Genomic DNA, 21562 nt, shown 5'->3' with positions numbered 1-21562 from the left:
CTTGTGCTTAGTTTTTATTATATTCAGCTAAATTATCAAGCCTCTAAATTTTACATAACATCGAACTAAAACAAGTTGGGAAATATGTGTGTGTGTATATATATATATATAATTTAGAGAGTGTATGTATATGTATAGATCTATATCATCTATCTATCTATAGAGAGAATGAGTGCACTAGTTCTCAATTTCTTCATATGGATCCATGAGCATTAAAAGTTTAATGCATTTCTGATTAGCATAGTAATGAATTTGGGTAGAGAAGGAAGTTTGGTTAGAATATTACAAAAAAAATCATGTTTCAACTAGAAATGAAAATTAAGCTCATATGTTTGGTCATAACCTAGATGAACGTTTCTAGTTAGATTTCGTTTTTTCAATTTGCATTGAAGTGTTAAACATAATATTCTTTTGTTAGGTTATCTAGCATATCCACAAGATTCAGGAATACCTCTTTCAACCTATGGGAGGTGCTTGAACTCCGGGCCTTAACATGGTAAGTATTTGAGCAGCCCTGGAGAATGTTTTAATAACAGTGGAAACTAGGTTACACTTATTTATTACAGTTACAAACTTTGAGCTGAAAATTGAAAGGCAATTGATTTTTTTCTTAATTAAAGAGTCATTAATGAAGCCTTTTCAGACTTGTTAAGAACAATGTCATAGTTTTATTTCAGTCTTGTTACAAGAAAAAAACTTCTTTGGGGAGTCGATTAAAATATTTGCTACTGGTAAGAACGTTTTTGCTAGAAAAGTAATGGATTTAGTTAGAATGCACCTCAAAGGAAAGTAAAAACTCTGAAGTAATTATTAGATTTTGATTTGCAACTTACATGCAACAGTATGGGCCGATACCTTGTTTAATACAAGTCTTAATCTCATTAAGTTCATTAGAAACTTAAAGGTTTTTTTAAGAATGCTAAATCTTTTCCCTAAGGAGGTTATGCAAGTTTGAAGTCATTTATCTTTTAAGGGTCTTAAAAGGAGCCCTCAGGTGCTTCTAGCAAGTAAACAAAAACCAAAGGCTGAGTGAAGTGTCCAGGGTCCCTCAGTTTGGTGGATTATCAGAGCCAGGGACAGAGTACTGTTCTTGAGGCCTTCTGTAAGTCATCAGTAGTATGGTGTATCGATTTTGGCAACATGAAGCACAAACCTTGAGAACAGCCCCTGGCTGTAGCATACATACTTCATAAGCAATATTTGAAGATGCTCTAATTGCACCACCAAGCTAATGAGAAAGTGAATGGAAACTTCAGAAGCCAAAAGATCCAGGGAAGCCAGAAATCCAGAAATGTGTGTAAGTGTTGGAAGGGTGCTCTATCTATCTGCCTATCTCAGAAGGCTTGCCAAACCTAAGTGACCCGGAGTTTGGTTTTCACAGGACTTGCAAGACCCAAGGATCTCATCCAGAGCATCATCCTGAGCAAGGTAAAAACCCACATCTAGTGTTCCTATATAAAGCTGGATAGGAGAAGAAACATCCACAATGTAAAGGTGAGGTACAAACAAAATCCTCACTCCATTCTCTGCCCCACCCCCACTGCCCACAGAATTGAGTTGTGAGTCATGTATTTCTTCAACATTTCCAGAGAATGTAAATCTTTTCAAACAATTGCCCAAGTGTAGGGTTTTTTCAAAACTGTAGTTTACAACAAAATTTTTAGGGTCTATTTATGATCAGGTCAAACTGTAGATGGCTGAGTATTGGATTGAATACTCCTGAGTTAAAAGTTTATAATAAAGTGATCTCAGCTAGACTGTTGGAACTAAAGACTGAATTACCATCACTTGACTTTTCCTATGGGAAATGCTTAGAATAAATTTGTTCTGAAATAAAATGATAGCTTATGGAAGATGTGATCTATGAAATGGAACAGTAAAGCTGAGAAAAGAAAAGAGATAAGTCAGTATAAGCATTTTAAAGTCACCTATAAAAAGTATGGTTGTTAAAAAGGACAGTTGTTGCCGGGCGGTGGTGGCGCACGCCTTTAATCCCAGCACTCGGGAGGCAGAGCCAGGCGGATCTCTGTGAGTTCGAGGCCAGCCTGGACTACCAAGTGAGTCCCAGGAAAGGCACAAAGCTACACAGAGAAACCCTGTCTCGAAAAAAACAAAAAAAAAAAAAAAAAAAAAAAAAAAAGGACAGTTGCAAGACAGGGAAGGGATGTTGTTTGAGACAATATTCCTAAAGTCCTTATGTTCTTGGAATGGAAGAGAATGATGATAATTTTAGACTTTATTATTTATACATGTAGAGATTACTAATGTAGCATTAAAAGGGTAAAATGACTAACTACATAATGAAATGTCTTGCAGAAATAAAAAACTAGAATTAAATAAAAGTTAATCTAAAAGAACATGGTGAGAAAAAATTTATTATTAGAGAAGAATGCACAAAAAGTGCAAAGAAAAGTGTATGAAAAGTGGTAAAAATAACCTAAATACATCAATTGCAAAAACTGTAATTGGACAATATTTCCAGTTGGAAGACAAGAACTAGGCTAAAATAAATTTATCTGGCTTTACTTAAAAGAGATCTATACCTTGTGAGGAGTCATGATTCATACCTTTGATCTCAGCACTCTGAGGCAGAGGCAGGCAGATTGCTGTGAGCTCAAGGCTAACCTGATCTACATAGAAGCCAGGGATATATAATAAGAGCCTGTCTCAAAAACAACAACAACAACAAAACAAAATAAATTAAAAGGACAGATACTTTAAAATAAGGCTATAGTATGACTGAATGCAAAATGATAGAAATAGCTAAGTCAACTATATGTAACTAAGGATTGTTGTTTGGATATTCTAATGAGACAAAAATAAACTAAAATTCACCCTTACCTGATTGTATTTATTTCAGCAGCATTGTACAATTTTGGACTGTATCCAGTAGCATACATTTTAAGTAGGTATTTTTTTTATAATTACATAAGAACTAAGTAGAGACATTAATAATTCATGATGATAATGGGTATTTTCAATGTACTTTTCTCAATATTTGATGAACCAGGTTCACAGAGTAGTAATGATATAGAGAATATCTAAAAAAACACTATTAAAAGACTCTCCTGTGGAAATATATAGAACATTTCCTCAAGTATCCATAGAATATTTATAAATATTGATCATATGTTTATGTTAAACTATGATGCTTCAATGAGTTTCTAAGACTTCCATTATAAATAATGTATTATTGGGCCATGCATGGTGGCACACGCCTTTAATCCCAGCACTTGGGAGGTAGAGGCAGGTGGATCTCTGTGAGTTTGAGGCCAGCCTGGTCTACAGAGTGAATTCCAGAATAGGCTCCAAAACTACACAGAGAAACCCTGTCTGGAAAGACAAACAAACAAACAAAATGGATAAATGATAAATAATGTACTATTGGATTTTAAGTGACCAAAAACAGATAAATTAAAACTACATGTAGACTTAAAAAGTTTTTTTTTTTTTTTTTTTTTTTTGAGTTTATTAGATTTTTAGGTAGGTACTTTAGAAGGACACATAGAGAAGGCAGAACTCCTGTATAGCATGCAAGGGTTCCCAAAGGCAAGGGTTTATTTGGCTTACACTTCCACATCATAGTCCATCACTAAAGGAAGTCAGGACAGGAACTCAAACTGGATGGGAACCTGGAGGCAGGAGCTGATGCAGAGGCCATGGAGGGGTGCTGCTTACTGGCTTGCTACTCATAGCTTGCTCAGCCTGCTTTCTTATAGAACCCAGGACCACCAGCTCAGGGATAGCCCCACTCACAGTAGGCTGGGCCTGCCCATGTCAATGACTAATTAAAAAACCCTCTACAGGCTTTCCTACAGCCTGATCTTATGGAGGCATTTTCTCAATTGAGGCTCCCTTCTCTCAGAAGATTCTAGCTGTGTCAAATTGACATAAAACTAGCCAGCACAACTATATCTCAATATGTATGTCAATTGAGGGATCTAAAAAAGTATTAAAATCTTAAATGCTTTTGCTTTAATGGGAAAGGCTGAAATTTGTTGAAACTAGTCTTACTTAAGAAATTAGAAAAGAAGAGGAGCTGGGGTACAACTCAGTGTTAGAGCTCTTGCCTAGTTTTATCAGGTCTCACCACTTAATACCCAGCACTATAAATAAAGAAACATGGAAAATTAGATATTAAGAAAAGAAGTTAGGAATATAAAGAGAGAAAAGACCCAAATACGTAAGTAACAACAGATTTCATTGAAATCCAGATGGTCATTAGAGAATAGTATGAAGAAAACCTAGACAAATGAATAAATTTCTGAACACATATGACTTACCTAAATTAAATCCAGGAGATATAAATAATTTAAATAGGCCTGTAGTGAGCAATGAGATTGAAGCAGTAATTAAAAGTTTCCCCACAAAGAAAAAGCTAGGACCAGATGGAGTTACTACTGAATTCTATCAAACATTTTTTTTATAAAAATAACATAATTGTAATTAACTTGAAAAAGAAAAAAACACTTTGTAGTTAGATTAATGCAGCCCCTAAAGCAAGCACCTTCCTAGACCCAAACTCCATACATCTCAGTGCATATTAATGGAGTTAGAATGACTATTGAAGCCATGGAGATTCAGTCAGGATTTTACACTTTAAAATCGATTACAGGGGCTTGAGAGATGGCTCAGTGGTTAAGAGTACTGGCTGCTCTTACAGAGGTCCTGAGTTCAATTCCCAGCTCACAACCATCTGTAATAAGAGCTGGTGCCCTCTTCTGGCATGCAGGCATATATGCTGACAGAACAATGTATACAAAATAAATCTTTAAAAAATAAAAATCAATTACATCTAATGCACTTATCCACCATAGAAAATGAAAAACCAAACATATTTAAAACTAGGAAAGCAGTGAATTTTATAGCCCCTTCCACAGCTCATGGGCCTGTATGTACATCTGTCTTTTTTTATCGTCTGCACCATTTCCTGTCCTCCTTCCTACATGCTCCCCATAAGTCACTCAAGGAAGATGAAATACTAACATTTCCCAACTTTTTCCACAAAACAGGAAGAGTAAAAGCAGCAACAAATTCATTCTGTGAAGCTGATATTGTCTTGATAACAAAGCCAGATAAAGTTTGTTGTCAACAAAATACTTGCAAACAGAATTCAAGAGCAAAGTAAGAAGACTATACATTATGATATAATAGGTGCCATCCCAAGTCCCAAGGATGCAAAGGTGGGCTCAACATACGTAAATCAATAAATGTGATCCAATATAATAAGCAACCTTAAAGACAGAAATCAATCATCTTGATAGATGCGGAAGACGTATTTGACAAAGTTCAAGATAAAAGTTCTAAGGGAATTATGAATAGAAAGAACATACCTCAAAATAATAAAAGTTTATCTATCTGTAAACATGTTAAATATACCTATGGCAGCCCTTATGTTAAATAGGGAAAAAATGAAAATATTTCATCTAAAATCTTTAATGCAACAGGGTAGCCCCTACCCACTTTTATTCACATAATGCCTGATGTCTTACTGGGGCAATAAAACAAGAGAAAGATGTAAAAAAGAAGGATCCCTATTCTCAGATGGCATAATTCTATACTACAGGGTCTCTTATCCTACAGACTCTACCAGAAAAGTCTTAGATTTAATAAATACTTTCGGTAAAGTTCAGGATGCTAAGCCAGCAGCCAGCATGTAAAAATCAGTAGTTTGACATATGTTGATAATACACTTGCTTAGAAAACGTAGGGACTATGTCCTATTCACAATAGCACCTTCAGGATAAAGTACTGAGAAATAAACCCATTAGAGGAAGTAATAGGCCATTACCATAAACATTTTAAGATAGTGAAAAATAGGAATTAAAAAAGATGCTAGATGATGGAGAGAACAGCCATGCTTCTAAACTGACAGAACAAATATTGAGAAACTGACTAGACTACAAAATGATATCCGTATAATCTATGTAACCCCTACCAAAATTCCAATGACATTCTTCAAAGAACTGGGGGGGGGGTCCAATACTTTATATGGAGACACAAAAGAATAAAAATAAAGTACTCCTAAGCAGAAAGAATGTTGCTGAAGTACCATAATCCCTAATCTCAAACTGTACTCCAGAGCTTGAGTGACCAGGACAGCATGGTACTACCACAAAACAGACACGTGGACCCATAGGATGGAATAGAGGACCCAGGAAGAAGCACGCATAGTTATGGCCACCTAGATTTTGACAAATATATACACTTGGGTTGGGGGTAAGCCCTTTCAACCAATGGTGCTAGGAAAACTTAAAATCTTCTGGCCGAATAATAAAATCACTTCCAACTTTATACAGAAATTATTCAAAATCAGTGATAGATCTGAACCTCAATTTAAAATCTGAAATGCTGAAAGCCCTAGAGGAAAACACAGGGATTGTACTTAAGTTATTGGTATGAGCAAGAACTTTCTGAACAGGACAGAAAATAGAGCCAATCAATGGGGCTACATGAGATTAAAATGTTTCTGTACAGCAAAAGACAAAACACCCCCCCAACACACACACACACTTTCATTAGTGGAGTGAATAAGCATCCTACAGAATGAGAAAAAATCCTTGCCAGTTATACCCCAGACAGAGGATTCATGTCTACAATATATAAAGAACAAAAAAAATTTAAACATTATAAAGGAAAATTGCCAATCAATAAATAAGGTAATGAAATGGACAGTTCTCAGAAGAAGAGACACATGGCTAGCGATACTTTTTAAAGTGTTTACAATCCTTCACTATCAGGAAGATGAAAATTAAAACAACTTTGAGATTTCATTTTACCCCAGTTAGAATGGCTGTAGTCAAGAAAATAAGTGATAATCCCAGTACTTGGGAGGCAGAGGTAGGAGGACCTCTTTGAGTTCGAGGCCAGCTCGGTCTATATATCAAGTTCCAAGCAAGTGAGGGCTACATAGTGAGACTCTGTCTCAATAATAACAACAACAAAAACAAACAAACAAACAAAAGACAAACAAAACAAATGACAACATATGCTGGTACGGTTGCAAACTAGTACAGCCATTATTTTCTCTCAAAATTAAAAATAGAACTACCACATGACAAAGCTCTACCACTTGTGTGCATATATCTCACCACTTAGATATGTGCATAGCTGTGCTTGCATCTGCATGATTCACAGCACCACGGAAGTGAAACCCATCTTAATGCTCATCAATAAAAGAACAGATAAAAATGTCACATATAAACACAACACATTTTACTCAACTAAAAAGAAAAAGAAATGAAATTTACAGAAAAATGGATGGATGGCTCTGGAAAGTACTAAATTAAGTGACCCAGACCCAGACAAAACTCAGGTGTTCTCTACCGTATGCAGACACTTTTAATAAGGGAATATCAGAGCAGGTATAGGCTATGAAAGAAGATAAAAGAGGGTGACAAAAGTTGTTGAGAAACGTGGGTAGGGACAAATGGGCCATGTGATAAGAAAATGAAAAGGAGGCTGCAGAGGGTATGAATGGAGATAATGATGGGAGGGTGTGGTGGAATATTGGTGTAAAATGTGCTACATTCATTTACACTGTAGAATGTGGGCTTAATGATTCAAAGATGTATTGCATTCTTTTATATTGCATTTGTTTAACTCTGCAAAGCTGTGTTTACTTTGCCTGCCTAAGACACCTGATTGATCTAATAAAGAACTGAATGGCTAATAGCTGGGCAGAGAAAGGATAGACAGGGCTGGAAGGCAGAGATAAAAAATAGAAGAAATCTAATCTTGAGGGCGAAGAGAAGAGTGAGGAGCGGGAAAAGGAGAAGGAGAGGAGGATGCCAAGGGCCAGCCACACAGCCACACAGCCACACAGCCACACAGCCACACAGCCAGCCATTGAGTAAGAAGGAAAGAAAGATACATAGAATAAAGAAAGGTAATAAGCCCAGGGGCAAAACATAGTTAAAGAGAAACAGGTTAATTTAAGTTAGAAAAGCTGGCTAGAAACAAGTCAAGCTAAGGCTGGGCATTCATAAGAGTAAGTCTCTAAGTTCCTGTGTATTTATTTGGGAGCTGGGTGTTGAGCCCCCAAAGAGTAAAAAACAAAACAAAACAAAACAACAACAACAACATAACTACAGGAGGGAGAATGGGGGAGAAGATGGAAAAAGAAAAGAAACAGCAAAAAATTTTCTTTGAAAAGTGCCATAATGAAAATTATTTGTAATGTATGCTAATAAAAAAGAGTAAGCTCTAAAAAGGCAAGTGAAATGACCTAGTATACAAAAAAAAGACTCTAAAATCTCTAGAAATACAATTGTTTACATTAAGCATCCTGCTAGAATATCTAGGTAGTACCTCAGAAAAGAGAAAAGAGGAGAAAGAGGATGGAGGAAGGGAAAACAGGAAGGCAGAAAGAATAGTAACCAAGCTAAATAATGACAAAATCGTAAAAATGTCTTTATACATAGTGATATAAATATAAATGTAGATTCTTTCTGGCAAGTTAAAAGTCTACTGAGAAAGGTACTGATGACCATGTAATTGAAAGACAAGCCAGGCAGTTGAAACTGAATATTTATTACAAAGACTTCAATGCAATAAAAATGCAAATTTTCTTCAAATTGATCTAAAAACTAAATTATGTATCAGTCACATGCTCAATAAAATTGTCTTAGAAATATAACAGGAAGATTATGAAAAGTTTGGAAGAACAAAGAGAAAATTATAGCCAGGGTAATCCTGAAGTCAAGCTTAGAAAGCCTCTACCTGACAGCAAAATTTTATTTTAAAACAATATTATTAATAGTAATACCATAATTTACTAGTTAGAAATACTTAATTGATTCGGGAAAAATGGGTTAGTAAAACACAATAAGGATTCAAATAATAGACAGATATCTACAAGAAAAACTATTGTCCCTTGTGCCCATTCAAGGGGGTCATGGCAGATATCCACAACAAAAGAAGAGATAATCAAACAAATTGTAACAGCCAGCCTCATATGAAATTCTTGAGCATGTACAGAAATACAAAGACTCAAGGTGACCTACCCTTTTTAAAAAAAAATATTTTTGGGGTGTGTGTGGGTGGTATACACAAATTGGATGTATTGTCAGTAGGCAACTCGTGGGGGTCAGTTCTCTCCTTCGACTGTGTGGATTTTGGGAATTGAACTCAAGTCCTCAGGTTGGCGGCAAACATCCTTACCAGCTGTGCCATCTCTGCCACGGGACTTCCCTATTTTTATGCTCAGGTTTTGCAAAGCAGAGGGAGTCTTGAGGAAACTGATCGAACACAACAGTCACTGTCTAATGATAGCTGACTGAGAGCCGAAAGGTAGCAGGCCTGTCTGTGCAGATTCTCTGGCCAGCAGTTCCCACATTCCTCCCCACACTCCTCGCTGTGGAGCAAGGCCTTTCTAGAATGGGCTGGAATAAAAGGACTTCAGGTCTTTATGGCTGAACATGGAAAAGGATGCAGAGCAAGAGACAGGAAGCATAGGAGATCAGAAAGGGCCTTTACTTCTGAAGCTGTTTCTGAGGGTTCTTGGGAGTATCATTTAATGAACCCCAGTATTTTATATATGCAGAATTGACACTAGATATCAACATTTTGTTGTTGAGAAAGGAGGCTTATTGTTTCTGACAATCGGGCAAATTTTGGTTAATAAATTACTTCTTGGAAATCAAGATTTGAATTTCCTCAGACAATCTCTGCTCTCTAAATAGAAAAAAAAAGTTGCACTACTACATCATTAAAGAGAAAAGAAATAGTTCCACACGAATTCTAATGCAATAAGCATATATAATAAAAATAAATGTATATAATTTATTATTTTACATGTTTTGCCTGCCTGTATGTCTGTGTATCACATGCAAGCGATACCTGAAGAGGCCACAAGAAGGTGTTGGATCTTTTGGAACTGAAGTTCCAGACAGTTGTGAGCTGCATTGCGTGTGGTGGGAATCAAATTCTGTCTTCTGAAAGATCAACCAGTGCTTTTAATGGCTAAGCCATCTCCAGCTTCCAAAACTTTATATTTATAAAAAGTGCTGAAAAATATTAGAAATAAATGTAAGAAGGCCTGGGACTGGGGCTCAGTGGTAAGGCTCATACTTAGCTGGAGAAGGTCCTGGATTCAATCCCCAGCATCAAAACCTTGATCAAATAATCAAAAGTTACACTTCAGCAAACCATGTTGGAAAATATTTCCATTACCTAGAAAGCATGGGAATGATAAGTCCAACATTTTACCTTTAGATACGCACATGCTGTGGGAGATGAATTAGAGATTTCATAGCAGTGGTGTTTGTAGTTTTTAACAAGTGAACACAAACATTTATTTATGGTAGAAGTGACAAAATATTGTATATACACCTCAAATAGAATACTACATAGAATGTAAAGTACCAATAATAAAACATATTGATATGTGTAGTTCTAAGAAAAAAAAATTGAGTGAAAAAGTAAGCAAAGACTATGCATGATAATATAATTGAAAAGAAAGATATAATGACCGTACAATAAAAAATGTAATAGTTTCCTGGATAGGAGAAGGGCAAACAGGCATAAAAAATAGAAAATAGTAATTTTTTTCAATTGAGTTCTATGAAAAATTCACTTAAAATATATGCTAGGTTAACATCTCATCATGAAATTTCATCATATGACACATGCTTTTTGCAGCTTGTACACCAGGATGGTCTCAAACTCACTGTGTAACAGAAGATGACCTTGAAGTTCTGACCCCTCTGCCTCTACCTCCAAAGTTTTGAGATGCCAGACTTGCACAGCCTGTCATGTTTATGGGGGGCTGAGTTTCAAACACCAGGGCCCCTGCATGCTAGGCAAGCACTCTACCAAGTGAGCCCTCACCCCCACATACCCAACACATTTCTGAGATCTGAGGTATAGCCAGGCTTTGCCAGATCTCTCCAGATAGAAAACACAGTGAACGTTCTGTGTTTTGAATCTTGTGGAGAAGACGATAGAATAGCCTGGTGCCTTCAGGTAAGCTACTCAAAAAAGGTATTGCTGGAATGTGAGAGATGCCTTAAGGAAGAAGAGATAGCAGCAGTTTCTTGAGAGAAGGGTGCAGTTCAGCAGAGGAGGAAGCAAGGACGTGAAGCAATTTTATTTCGTGCAATTGAAAGTCACAGTGGAATCTTGTGCAAAGTGGCAAATGAATCAGAGATACTCATCTAAATGCCGATGATGAGAGTTGAAACAGTGGACAGAAGTGGAAAAACGTGGAGATAGGATAGAAAGCTAGTATAGTAATACTCATGGAAGATTCCTTAAACATAAAGAAAAGATGTAAAGCAAGTAGTGGGAATGTTTTTTGAGGGAAGACCTAGTGATTTTATTTATATATTTATGTAGAAGGTAAAAATGGAAAAAGAATCTAGCTTTACTCCCGATGTGTGAGCATGTGGGTAGTTCTGCCACTTCTCTGAAATAGGGACGTTGGGTGGTGGTGGCGAGGTGTGGCTAAGATATTGGACATAGAGTGAAACACATTGTGTTTCACACAACAATGGGAGGTTTGTTTTGATAATCTTACAAAACATCTAGGTATTTGCAATGATTAACTGAATGAGGGGAGAAATGAGACTGGATGGCATCATAGCCTCACATACTGTGCAGGAACAGATAATAGTCACCAAATGGTTATTTTTAAAAGCAGTCACTTGCCAAGCAGTTTTCAAGTTGACTGTAGCTGAGTGACTGAAAAATAAATTTCAAAACATGGAATCTCTGGAGCCTGCTCTCTGGCTAAACTTTTCCATGTGCTCTGATATTAACCAGGCAGGAAAGTCCCTACCGGGACAGGATGCACTTCCCCTCACATGAGGACAACTCAGCTCCCCTGGAGTGATACATTGTTTCATGTCTCAAGATGGTTCCATGTCTCAGTCCAGCCACACACTCCAGTTCCATTACTGGCAATGCACGGGGGAAGTGAGTCGAAGTGTGGTGTCATAGCACATTTCTGTAGACACTCGGCAGTTACTAACCTGGAACCAATTCTAGCCTAGCAGGAAGGCGGATCTTGAGCCCTTGGTATCCCATCGCTGCATACCAAGGCACATGTGCATCTCATTTACTCCCAGTAGACCTCTTGGATGCAGACCCTGTCGAGGTCTTGCCCCTGACCAGGAAGTAAGAGCAAGGATCTGAGTCCTTTACATCAGCAGCCATAAGAAGGGCATATTAAGTTTTTGTGTGTTCGATTTTTTCCAGAAGATGGCTATTAAGTTTTGGTACAGTTAACCTCTAAATTTCTGGGTATTTCTGACTCCGAACTTGAGCAGAGGTGCTCATCCCAAATAGTCCCATCAGTACAAGCAACATAGTGAAATATGACTTCTTAGAAATGCTGGGATTGGAAGGTTTGCTCTTTGCCTTAAAATAATCCCATTCTGTATGCAATCAATTTCTAGAGTCTCTTGAGTCTGTAACATTTCCAGGAAAAGTGCCAAGTGAAAAGGTATATCTGGATTGTAGACTTGTGCATTATGCTTTATTTATTTATGCATTATAACACACTGATCTTTTTGAGCCCATCTTTAACCTATTTTAAACCTAGTGAGGACTCCTTCCTGCAATGAACATTCTTACCAGTTCAAATCACTGCTTTTACCACTATCAAGTCTAATTGAAGAGAACATTCTTTAAAATCAACCTGATCTAAACATGTGCATATATCTTTCAGCATATTTGCCTGTCCTTTGAATGCATGGGAACTGGTTCCAGGACCCCCCACAGATAACAAATTCAGAGACGTTCAAGTCTCCTGTAGGAAATGGCATATTTTTGTGTAACCTACACAATCCTTTTGTGAGTTATGATAACTGCCGCGGTGTAAACCCCACTTAGTTATTGCACTTTTTAATTTGTATTGTTTCTTATTGTTCAATCATTTTCGACTTTATGATTGTTGGTTGAGTTTATGGATGTGGAATCTGAGTATACAGAGGTTTGACTATACTTTTATGATACTTAAATAACAGAACACTAAGTCATAAGAAGAGTAAATCTTTCACTGTGACAAAATGCTTTTTAATGCAAAGTCTTTTCAAATCAAGTGATGCTTATCTCACAGGCTTATCCAATGCACATTAATATAACTTTTAAAACTAGGCAGACCAGAAAAAAACTTATAAATATTAATAGGAACCATTATGCTTGTACATAATTGTATATAATTGAGAGTCAGTGCCCAAAATATTAAATGCTTTATTCTCCCTTGCTTTTGCCCTATCACACTACTATTGCAGAGTTGACCCTCCCTGTTGCCCACCTCTGGGTCTACTGGTTATTGGTCAAGGCAGAAGACACATCCCTGAGAGAATACAATCTCTCCCTGGTCTCCTGGTTACACCCATTTCCTGTTGCTTCTGGACCAGGGTAGGAAGGCAGCTTTTAGTGAAGTTGTTCTTCTGGGTTGACTGGTGTCACAAGGATAAAAGTTGGGCTCAATCACAGGCTGGTTAAGGTGAGTGAGTGCCAGGATATTAATGTGGCCTAAGGTAATGGAGCCTCTTCTAGAACTCAGTGAGCTTCCTTTGGCTGAGGAATTTATTATTTTCTCCAATAACTTACTAAAACAGTTGCTAATAAAAGTAAAGACAAAACGCTTTCCAGAAATTTTATAATCTCTCAGGTAGTTTCAATATATTCTAGTAGGAAAGGATTGGTATTACCTGAAGACCATAGGAAGGACCAGGTTATCACTCCAGCTGCCACCGAGGATCATCACCCTTCAAATGTATTGTTTGTGTGCCCTACCTTCTGAGGTTCAATAAACTTCTTAGCTGTTCACTGTCCCCCTTACCCTTCCTTCGGAAACCATTCTTCAATTTCTCATTTTATTGCCCTGCCTTCCTTCTTAACACTTAATGCTCACATTTCTCAAACTTTCAGTTCTCTGTTTCCACAACACTGTGCTGTCACTGAGTCTTCCTTTCTCTTTTATATCTCTTTCCTATATAACTAAAACAACAACCCTCTTTCCACCCTTTCTTCCAGATTGTGCCTAGAAATTTTCATTATTTTCTTTCAGCTTTGGACTCAAACCTCTACCAATGGTCCAATGCGTTTCTTTTCTTCCTTCTATTGGCAAGACCTTTCACGTGCCCCTGCTCCTGTGGGCTTGTGTGTCTCTTCTCAACTTTGCCTCCATATGTCGACGCTGAGAACATCCAAGTGACCTTGGACAACTTAGGACTTTCATTAAAATACGTTTCTGACTAAATGTTTACATCTTTGAGCCTCTTAAACCCTCTTACTCATGCGATCCTCAAAGCCAACATTAGCCATCACAGACTCCATTCTCTTACTTTTCCAAGATTGTTTTGTAAGCATTTTAAACATTATATTTACAAAGACATTATTTAATTTTAAATTCATCTCATTTTGCTGTTTATGCTGACTTCCTGGTTGACTGTCTCAGAATGTACTAATTTGTAGAAACTCATATTTCTTTTACATGCTCAGCTGTTAAAAAAATATTCCCTGTACCCATACAAATGCTGGGCATGTGCATCTATAATCCAGTGTGTTGGTTGTTTTTTGTCATCTTGACACATACTAGACTTACCTGGGGAAAAGGAACCTCACTGGAAGGAATCCCCTACAACAGATTGCCCTGTCGCTAAATATTCCAGGCATTTTCTTCATCAGTGATTGATGTGGGAGTGCACATTCCATTGTGGGTGGTGCCATGTTTGGGCAGATTGTCCTGGGTTGTAAAAGCAAGCAAACTAAGGGGGGCGGGGCGGGAAGCAAGTCAGTAAACAACCTTCCTCCATGGCCTGTGCTTCAGTTCTTGCCTCCAGGTTCCTGCTTCTTTTCTTGCTCTCAATTCCCTCAGTATTAGACTGTGATATGGAAGTGTAAGCCAGACAAAAGTTCCTTCCCATGTTGCTTTTGCTCAGAATGTTCTACCCCAGCCATAAAAGGCAAACTAAGACAGAAAGCTGCAGTCTACAGTGAGCTGGGCACCACTTCATTCACTAATCAAGAAAATGCCTTTAAAGATGTATCAATCTGATGGAAATAATTCCTCAATAGAGGCCCCCTCTCCCCAGGTAAATATAGTTTGTGTCAAATTGACAAAATTAATCAACGTATGCAATCTTGAGAAGGTAGAGGCAGGAGGACCCCAGGAGTTTGGTAGCCAGGCAGACTGAAACATCAAGCTCCAGGTTCAGTTGGAGACTTTGTCTCAAAATAAGAAGAATCACTGAGGAAGATGCCGGATAGCAACCTCTCGCCTCCACATGGGATGCCCAGACACAAGCCCTGCTCCTCACAGGAGCCACTCTTCCCATAGACACAAATAGACACAAAGAAAACATTCAAAATAGCTCCCTCCTGCTCTAACATTCTGAATTCTCAAATTCCCCTTGTGCTAAACAAAATTCAGTCAAATGCACGCTATCTAAATGTGTGATAGGTCTGTTACAATAGAGAATGTTAGCATGGGTACTTGAAAGGAAATGTAATTAAGTCATAATATCAATGCTATTCTATCAGACCAACCTACAATATCTAAGTTTCAGGAGGAATTATTTTGTCTTCATTAGCTTATATATAACTATATAACTGCCACTCAATAAACTTCATATATTCATGCACACAATTTGATAAGCTTTGACAGGCCAATACACCCGTGAAAGTATCATGACAATCAAGACAATATCCTCTTCTGCCACCTTCCATGTATTTCTTAGTGATCTTGCCTTCCTGACCTCCACTACTCTTCTATTATTATATGTTAGTTTGCTTTTTCTAGAATTTTCTATAAATACAATTATGAAATATGCTTTTTAAAAAAACTGCATTTTTTTTCAGTCAGTAATTGACTTAGCGTTCATCTTTGTAGTAGAAACATGCCATTCCTTTTATTGTTGAAAACTTATTGTATCATTTCTGTGTACTAGAGTTTGTTATTGATATTGATGGATGTTTATTATTTTTTAGTTCAGGAGCCGTTACAAATAAAGCTGCTACAAAAATTCATGTTCAAGTTCTTACATGAGTGTATGCTTTCATTTCTTCCAAGTAATATCCCTAGGAATGCAATGGCTAGGTAATATGGCAGTATAATCCCCCTCTTAACAAACTGTCAAGCTCTGCTCAGAATTGCTTGTAGCATTCTGAGATCTCAGCAGCAATGTCTGCCTTCAATTCCTCACACCTGGTATGGCTAGTCTTTCAAATTTAGCATTACAATAGATGTGATGCAATGTCATTATGGCTTAATTGGCATTTCCTTAATGACCAGTAAGGTTGAGAATCTTTCCATGTGCCTGTTTTCACATGTCTTGCTTGTGAAATGTCTCTGCAAGAAGCATTTTAAAAGGAAAATAAATTATAAAAGTTAAATTCGTTAAGTAAATTTCAAAAACACACAAATGTTCTATTATGGTATTTGAATTCATCTTAGTTGATTTCTAATTACCTCTCCAATAGTTATAATAATAGCCAGAAATAATTTCAATAGGAAAACATACTGTGAGCACAAAGAAAGGTCACGCTGTGTAGCCCTGGCTGGCCTGGAAGTTGCTTTGTAGACCTGGTTGGCCTGACACTCACTGAGAGCTGCCTACCTCTGCCTCTAGAGTGCTTGCGCCACTACGGAGTGCTTCTTTTCCTAAGTGGCTTCCCTCAGCATTGCCTGCTCGGTCAGATGACTGGCCATCCTCAGAAAGTAAATTTTCCTTGTGTCCTCAATAGAAAACCTCCGGTCTGAATTTGGCAAGGTTCTGTGGTACCATTTCTGTTGTTGTAAAGTCGGAGGTTAAAAATAAAGTCAGATTCTAGGAACCCCATTTTTGTTGTTATTGTTGAAAGCTTTTTGTGACTGTATCCTGTTTCCTTTTTCTTTATTTGGAGTTTAAAGGGCTAGATATCCATTTGTCCTAAGGATCTAGATGAAGTTGAATTAATTCATATTATTTCACAAACATTTATTAAGCCCATGTATGTGCAACCTATTGTCACAGAAGACCGAAATACAGGACTTACCCTAGAAGAGAGAAAACAAGAATGTGAAACTGTAGCTCTAGCTTTACATGTGTTGTGATGAAAGAATGCCCAGACTAGTGATTTTAAAACGACACACACTTCATAAACAAAATCTATATGTAAGTAAATTGTCAAAGAATATAACACCTGTTGAGTAGTGTCCCCCTAATGTGTTACTCATTCCTGGAACTCCATGAACGATGTTCAGAATGAACATCATTGCAGGTATAACTAGCTAAGAAGAGATCATACTAGAGTAGGTTTAATTTGTGCGACATGACTGCTCTTCTTATAGGAAGATGCATGGGAACACTGGCACACAGGGAGGAAATGGCCAGGACACAACTGATGCAGTTGGGGTGATGCACCTACAAGCCAGGGGGACACCAAGGGTCTGACAAGAACCATGAGCTGTGAGTCAAGGAAGTCTTGCACAAATTTCAAAAAGGACATTCCCTATTAAAAACTAGCCTCAGTGGTAAGATAACTAGATTTGTGTTGTCTGTAGCCACCAGCTTGTTTCAGCAACATTAGAAACTAAATGGACACATAGGAACTCATTAAGGAGATGTGCTGGCGGCCATTAAGAATATACAGCAGAATTGATAGTTCAGGTGTCTGTAATTTCTCTCATGTGTCACTACATTTCTTCTCTAAAAACAGCTATGGGTATTTTCCCCACTGCCTCTGCCTGTGTGTTTGTCTCATGAATACATTTCATCTATTGGGCATGCATATAGCTGTGGATGGTCAGGAAGATGATTTCTGCCTAAGCTGTGTAATTCTGATGAATAGAAATAATACTAGGATACTTTTCACACTCAAACTGACATAGGAAAATAACTGTATTCTCAGCTACAAAGACAGCTTTTCACACATTTAGCTAAGGCCTCAGAGCAAATCCAAAATAGACCAGTTGCCCTGGGAGACAAATTGCACAAGGGCAAGTTCCCAGGTGTTTGCTTGTTGAACCAAAGTCAGGCTGATAACATTAAGACATAAACTCCCCACAGCAACTGACTTTCTGCACGTACTCCTAGCCTCATGGTCCAGCCAATGCAATGTTTACTGTTTAAGTCCTGAGTTTCAACAGCACTCTCTGTCTGAGAATGCTAACCACTCAGAGCTTTCTGCCTGTTTTACTTACCATACCCAGCCAGTGTGACCTCCCAAGCCTGAGAGAAACCGTGTGATTCCTTACAAGTATCAGAATGGCTCTGTCTCTTATTGTTTACTCAAGAAATGCTTTGTGACCCTGAAAATGTAACTCGTATTTGTCCAAAGTTTTTGCTGTAGAGACAAAGATAGGGCAGAAATGTGTATGTAGAGAAGAGTGAGTGAGTGAGTGAGTGAGTGAGTGAGTGTGAGTGAGTAAAGAGTGAGTGAATGATGTAGTAGTGTGTGAAGGAATGTAGCAGAGTAGAGAGAAGAAATATGTATAAAGAGAGATGTATGGAGAGAGAAATATGGAGATACGTAAATAAGAGATGTAACTGTGTATAGAGATGTGTGGCTGTGCAGGAGAGAGATGTATGTATGTAAAGAGAGATGTGTAGCTGTATGTAAAGAATGTAGCTGTGTGGAGACAGATTTTCAGAAAGATATTTTTTTTTAAGATGAAGTAAAAAAAAAGTTGCATCAGAAAGTGTGTTTCCTTATTTACCCCTCCAATAGAAAAGTCTAGCCCTTGACACATTCATGGATTTTTTTTGCATACCCTGGAGGCGATCTTGGAACAGGCACTCCCAAAAGCCACCAATATAGATGGACAGTAAAGATTCCCCCAAATGAATGTTCAAAGTCACCAAGGAGTAGAGGAACATTCAGAGGAGTCCAATCAACATGGCATGTGTAAGTCATTAAATCATGTCTATGCTGTGTTCCTGTGTGTGTGGAGTAAGGTTCCTCATTATCCATATAGTGGGTGTATCAGCATGCAAAAGAGCAAGAGACAGACTTCTTTCCGTTTGTCATGCTTATCCTGTGTTTCTGTCATGGCAAGGTCATCTTCTCTTGTGCTAAACCAAAGGCTAGCACAGCTATGAAATATTTCTACTAAATAAATTTCTACTAAGTAAATTTCTTAAACATGAGCCAGTCACATCATTTGGTGCTATCTATTCTAATATGGGATGTTTGGGGTAATAAGACTGGATATATTTTAGTCACTGAGAGGTCTTTGCAGATTTTCAGTGTAGCAGCTTTCTAATGAATGTTTAAGAGTACTTTTGGCTCTGTAGTATTTCTGTCCAGGCACTGATTAGAGTGAAGCTCTTAGTAAGTTTGAACTTCACTGTAAGAGATTATAGATGGTCAATTTTATGCTTCCATGGCCTACATGGTAATTTTTATTATCGTCTTTACCTTAGCTATAAATAAAGTTTCCACTTTATTCTTGTATGATCCTTTCAAATGTAAAAACAGAACAAAAAACAAACCACCAAATATACCACATACTTTGTGTTTGTTTGTGTGTGTGTGTGTGCGCGCAGGCTCATATATGTTTATATTTATATAAACATATGGAGGAAAAGCTGAGATAGAGACAAATTGTTTTCTGAAGTTGATAGGAGAAATAATGAAAAAAATCTCAATATATTAGCTTAGCTTTCTAAAATCCAGTTTTAGCATTATTTCCACTTGGGTGTGGTGACTACAACTACTTCGCAGTGGGGTGTGGAGGTTCTCCTTGGCAGCTTTCTTTCCTAGGTGACACTTGGCAATGTTTGATTACACTGGGGATATTTTTGGCTGCCACACTGAGGAGATGCTGCTGAGATCAAGCAAAGAGGCCTTTGAACATCTTATTTGTTGAGGAGGTCTGAATGAAAATGGCTCCCATAAGCTCATGGGGAGTGGCACTATTAGGAGGTGTGGCCTTGTTGGAGGAAGTGTGTCATAGTAGGTGGGGTGGGGGTGAGGAGTGGGGTGTGGACTTTGAGCTTTCAGAAACTCAAACCAGACATAATAGCTCACTATCTTCCTGCTGCCTGCTAATCCAGATGTAGAAGCTACTGTGCTTCCCACCATGATGATGATGGACTAAACCTCTGAAACTCTAAGCCAGCTCCAATTTACATAATTTTCTTTATAAGAATTGCTGTGCTCATGGTGTCTCATCACAGCAATAAAACCCTAACTATGACACTTGTACAACAAAATTCTTTTAAAAAGGAGTCATTCCGTCTAAAATAGCAATAGAGCTAAGGTTAAGAAATTGTGGCCCAAGCCGGGCATGGTGGTACATGCCTTCAATCCCAGGACTCAAGAAGCAGAGGTAAGCAGATCTCTGTGAGTTCAAGGCCAACCTGATCCACATAATAAGTTCCAGGACATTAAAGACTATGGAGAAAGACCCTGCCTCCAAAGGAAAAAAAAAGAGAAGTTAAAAAATTGTGGCTTAGCATAATGGTTAATGCTGAAATGTTTTTGTTAAATATTTACTATATACTGACTATAGTGCTAAAGAATTTCTGAGCAATAATTTCTTTACCCATAAAATATTTCTAAATATTACTCTCATAAATATTGCACATTATGAAACTAATATGCTAGGAGAAGGGTGTTGGCGTTTCCCCCAACACTCATATTTGGAGCCAGATTGCATAAACTGTAGTGTTAAGAGGTGAGGCCTGTGCAACGTGATTAAATCATGAAAGGCCTGGCCTCATGAATAGGATTAGTTCCATTATAAAGGGAACTGGGGCAATTTGTACTCTGCCTATTTGTACTCTGTAAGATCATGGACTGTGTTATCAATAAAGAGCAGACCTTCACCACATACCAAATTTGCCAGCACCTTAAACTTGAACTTCAGAACCTTCACGAATGAGACGAATATGTTTCTATTGCTTATAGATACTCCCCACTGTCAAAGGTATTGTGTTATAGTGGTGTGGCTGGAACAAAACAGGAGTGAGAGAGCTTCCCTCACTCCAGTGACAGGGCTAGAAACTGTTGAGAGAGGCTTTTCCTTAGCCATCACATTCTCGCTTTCTCAATAACAGGAACACCATCATGATCTGACTCCAAATAACTTTCCGTTAAAGATTATCTTCTTATTTGGCTTCTTTAGCCTGAAAATATAATTGCATCCCCTGAAACATCTGAAATAGTGTAACATTTGCTAAGATCGATTTGCATAACAAAATCGGTTATATAATGAACACAAGATTACCTTAATCTGATTGAAAAAATAAGCACTTCTGTCTGATTTATACCTTGGAGAGCTAGAAGTGCAATTTAAAATGCTTTGACCTCTTTTAATATAAAATATACAAATTACCTTTCTCCCACAACAGTAACTACTCAGCCACCTCATAATTGAGAAAAATTTAAAATATATATAGATAGATGATGGTTTTTTGTTGCTTTGTATCGCTATAATAGAATGCCATAGACTAGATGGTTTATAAATAATAAGAGTACATTTTGCTCACATTAGGGAGGCTGGTAAACCTGAGACTGATGGGGCAAGTGTCTTCTTAAGGTGTCATCCAAAGGCAGAAGGGCAAGAAAGCGTGTGCACGCATGCACACACACACACACACACACACACACACACCACACACTT

Source organism: Peromyscus leucopus, chromosome 6 (genome assembly GCF_004664715.2).
Source record: "Peromyscus leucopus breed LL Stock chromosome 6, UCI_PerLeu_2.1, whole genome shotgun sequence".
NCBI classification, from domain to species: Eukaryota; Metazoa; Chordata; class Mammalia; order Rodentia; family Cricetidae; genus Peromyscus; species Peromyscus leucopus.
This window is presented reverse-complemented; position numbering follows the sequence as displayed.